The 4325-nt window shown below is 51.4% G+C and overlaps 1 protein-coding gene and 1 long non-coding RNA gene across 2 annotated transcripts in view; one reads left to right on the plus strand and one right to left on the minus strand.

Moving 5' to 3' along the window:
- Nucleotides 1-4325, minus strand: part of KIAA1671 (KIAA1671 ortholog) — a 198669-nt gene that overhangs the window by 84180 nt on the left and 110164 nt on the right. The gene's annotated exons all lie outside the window — the stretch shown is intronic.
- LOC105536060 overlaps nucleotides 1-4325 on the plus strand; it is a 10873-nt gene that overhangs the window by 1046 nt on the left and 5502 nt on the right. Inside the window, exons 3-4 of the long non-coding RNA XR_001005535.1 lie at nucleotides 692-731; nucleotides 1594-1711. This is a non-coding gene — a long non-coding RNA (uncharacterized LOC105536060). The remainder of the gene's footprint in view (nucleotides 1-691; nucleotides 732-1593; nucleotides 1712-4325) is intronic.

A 4325-nucleotide genomic window follows, 5' to 3' on the forward strand; every position in this document is an offset into this window, starting at 1 on the left:
GAAGGTTCCGGTGGGCAAGCTGCCGCGCCCTGCTGCCCCCTGCCCGGCTGCCCTCGGCCAGACCCCGCTCACCTGACCCATGCAGGTTTTCTGTCCTTTGGCTGGAGATTCCAAACCTGTCGGCCGGCAGGCGGCTAGCTCACTTCCGGAGGCAGCCACCAGGGCCCCCGGGTCCCCTGGCTGAGCAGCCCGGGATGACATCAGCCCCCGTCTTAGCGAGGGGCTTCGCTGCCCAGGAATGCAGGAGGGGCCTCGGGGAGGCGGAGGCGGTGGCGGTGGCCGCCCAGGGAGCTGACGTCCGCCCCCATTTTTTTCTCCCCCAAGTCCCAACTCGCTCACGGTCCCTCGGGGCTGATGGCAACTTCACGTGCTTGCCAGCCTACCCACCCCTGTGCCCTCACCGCAAAAGCGCACCAGGAAATGCGGCTGCACGTGTGTGCATGTGTGTGCACGTGTGTGTGTGTGCCTGTATGTCGGAGATCTGGCAGCCCCGGGGAAGGTTAGCACTGCTGGGAAACGGCTTCTGCCTCTACGGTTACAGGCAGTGTCTTGGGACCTCTGGTCGGCTGTCAGTCTGTCTCCCTCTCGTGGTCTGTTTCTGTTGATTTCCCAACCTCGCTCTCCTCCCTCTCCCTGTGTCTCAACTTCCACTTGCTTGTCTCTAAGCTTCTCTCCTCTCTCTCCTTTTCAGCTGTCTCTCCCTCCCTCTCTGGAAGGCAACACTGGGCCAGGTGAGACAGCCCCTGAGGTCGCCCCAGGAAGGACTGAGGCGGGCTGTATTTCAGTACAGGTGGAGTTGCCATGGCAACCCGGGGCACAGCATCTGCCCCGTCCTGGGCAGCAGGCTCAGCACTAGGAGCAATGGGAATGATTCATGGTTTACATCAGGTCACATGAGCTAGCTGGGTTTTAACCCTTACAGGGCTGGAGTACTAGGCGTAGGGGGTACCACTAGACCCTAACACCCACTGCCCTCGGCCAGGCCCTGCTCATCTGACCCATGCAGGTTTTCTGTCCTCTGCCTGGAGATTCCGAACATGTCAGGGGTTGTAAGAAGGGGGTGGGCAGCAGCTGGATCCTGGAGTCAGGCATACCTGTTAAAGGAGGTTTCTCTTTCCAGCAGGGATCCATGTCCCCCCAACCCCACTACTTTTACAGACAAAGAAATGCAGATTCAGAGACATAGATTCGCTTGCCCAAGGTCACACAGCAAGGATGCTGCCAGGGCATGCACCAGAGCTGCTCCCCACCCCAGGTTTTCCCAGGTCTGACATGGTATCTGGCCCAGAGTCAGGACTCTGTAAATATTTATTCTTCGGACACCAAGTACACGACTGAAACCCAGGTCGCTCAGAATGCATCCTATGTCCTTTCCACCACCACCTCAGTTCAGTTTTGAACAAATATTTGTTTTCTAGACACTGGTCAAAGGGCCTCACTTGAGAAAGTTTATCACAAAGGATTCTCTGGCAATGTGGTAAACAGATCTCTTTCTTCTCCATGTATTCCTAGTCTTTACAGCTATTCATTCTCTTTCTCTCCCTCTCTTCTCTCTTTCTTCTTCTTCTTTTTTTTTTTTTTTTTTGGATACAGGATCTCACTCTATTGCCCAGGCTGGACTGCAGTGGCGTGATCATAGCTCACTGCAGCCTTGGCCTCCCAGGCTCAAGTGATCCTCCCACCTCAGCCTCCTGAGTAGCTGAGACTACAGGTATGTGTAGTCCCAGCTACATTAGCCCAGCTAATTTTTTTGTGTGTTATTTTTGTAGAGACAGGGTTTCACCATGTTGTCCAGGCTGGTCTCGAACTCCTAGACTCAAGTGATCCACCTGCCTCAGTCTCCCAAAGCATGAGCCACCATATCCAGCCTCATTCATTCTTTCACTCACTGATTTAATAAAGATTCAGAGGGTGCCTACTCTGAGCCAGGCACTGCATAGAGATTAACAACAGAGGGCTCAGAGCCCAGCAGGGGATGACAGTGGTGGCTAATATTTATTAAGAGGAAACTAAATGTCCAACACCATTCTAAGCATTCACAGGAATCAACTAATGAATTTTTTTGCATGAACCCATTTGACAGAGGAGACTGAGCTCCACAGAGGTGAAATCATGTACCAAGGTTATGCCTGATAGGTGTCCTCCAAGATGACCATCAATAATCCTTCCCCCCTTTTATCCATACCCTGGTGTGGTCCCTTCCCACAACGAATCAAGGTTGATCCGTGTGGTTAGCAGAGTAAAGAAGAAGTGATGGGCCGGGCTTGGTGGCTCCTGTCTGTAATCCCAGCACTTTGGGAGGCCAAGGCGGGTGGATCACGAGGTCAGGAGTTCAAGACCAGCCTGGCCAACATGGTGAAACCCCATCTCTACTGAAACTACAAAAATTAGCTGGGCATGGTGGCAGGCACCTGTAATCCCAGTTACCCGGGAGGCTGAAGCAGGAGACTCACTTGAACCCGGGAGGCGGAGTTTGCAGTGAGCTGAGATTGCGCTACTGCACTCCAGCCTGGGTGACAGAGTGATGCTCCGTCTCAAAAAAAAGAAGAAGAAGAAGTGACAGTGTAGGACTTCTAAAGCTTGGTCATAAAAAGCATCATGGTTTCCACCTTGTTCTCTGAGGTCATGCTGGGGAAAGCCAGTCGCCATGTTGTGAGGATGCTCAAGCAGTCACACACAGAAACCCACATGGAGAGAATCTGAGGCCGCCAGCCAACAGCTAGCACCACATGCTGGCCGTGTGAGTAAGCCACTATGGAAACAGATGCTCCATCTCTAGTCAAACTCTTAGCTGACTGTAGACTGGCCAATATCTTGGGTACAACCTCATAAGAAACTCTAAGTCACAGTCACTCAGCCATACTGCTCCCAAATTCCTGGCCCATAGAAATCACAGAGATACAAGTGCCCAGAGGCAAGTAGGTACATGGTCCATGAGAAAACTGAAGGTTGAAGGCGAAGGTGGGGTGGGGGGCTCTTGCAGCAGCCTATATACCTCATGTTGATATATCCAGAAGCATTACCCACCGTGCAGGTGAGGAAACACAAAGGGCCAGGTCACACTGCCATGAGTGCCTGGCTCTACCCTCCACCACATGCAGCCTCCTAGGTCCCAGGACCTCTGGCATCCAAAGTGGGCCTCCAAAGTTTGCCCATTTTCCCCACACAGATTGCCCATAGTGAGCTCCTACACCAGGAAGTCCTATTCATGGCCCTGCTCCCTCACCACGCAGGCCCGGGACATCCAGGGTGGAAACAGGAACAGACCAGGGTGGAAACAGGAACAGACCTGAGAAAGAGCTGAGTCCTGCCCCCAGGAAAGTCACATCAGAAATACCTAGAGAGCTGGAATGGCACACAGCTTTTTAACAGACCATCTGGACATCGGGATGGGAAATCCACTGGGGTCCTCAGGAGGAAAAATGTTAAATCAAAGTGGAAAGTAAAACACCTTTAAAAAGATCATACCCAGTGTTGTCAAGGTTGTGGTGAAACAGACACATATACCCACAGCAGATGGACATTAAAACTGGTATATATTTCCTGTAAGAAATTTAATACTCTAAATCAAAAGTCTTAAAAAATAATGGCTTGTCAGTAAATGACATGCATATTGAAATGTACAGCTGAAATGTACTGATGTCTATACTTTTTTTTTTTTTTGAGATAAAGTCTCGCTCTATCGCCCAGCCTGGCATGCAAGTGGCACGATCTCAGCTCACTGCAACCTCTGCCTCCTGGGCTCATGCAATGCTCCTGCCTCAGCCTCCTGAGTAGCTTGGGATTACAGGCGCCCGCCACCACGCCTGGCTAATTTTTGAATTTTTAGTATTTTTAGTAGAGACAGGGTTTCACCATGTTGCCCAGGCTGGTCTTGAACTCCTAACCTCGTGATCTGCCCGCCTCAGCCTCCCAAAGTGCTGGGATTACAGGCATGAGCCACCACGCCCAGCCAATAATTTATTTTGAAATACACACACACAAATGGGAGTGCTGGGTGCTGTGGCTCACACCTGTAATCCCAGCTCTTTGGGAGCCTGAGGTGGGAGGATTGTTTGAACCCTATAGTCCCAACTACTCTGGAGGCTAATGTAGAAGGATTGCTTCAGCCTGGGTAGTTAAGGTTGCAGGGAGCTGTGATCACACCACTGCACTCCAGTCCGGGCAGCAGAGTGAGATCCTGTCTCAAAAACAAAACAAAACAAAAAAAAGTGCCATGGATGGATGGCTACATTTTAATAAAGCACACATAGCAAAAAAAAAAATTTTTTTTTTGAGATGCAGTCTCGCTCTGTCATCCAGGCTGGAGTGCAGCGGTGCGATCT

The sequence above is a fragment of the Mandrillus leucophaeus genome, unplaced genomic scaffold (assembly GCF_000951045.1).
Source record: "Mandrillus leucophaeus isolate KB7577 unplaced genomic scaffold, Mleu.le_1.0 Scaffold154, whole genome shotgun sequence".
NCBI classification, from domain to species: Eukaryota; Metazoa; Chordata; class Mammalia; order Primates; family Cercopithecidae; genus Mandrillus; species Mandrillus leucophaeus.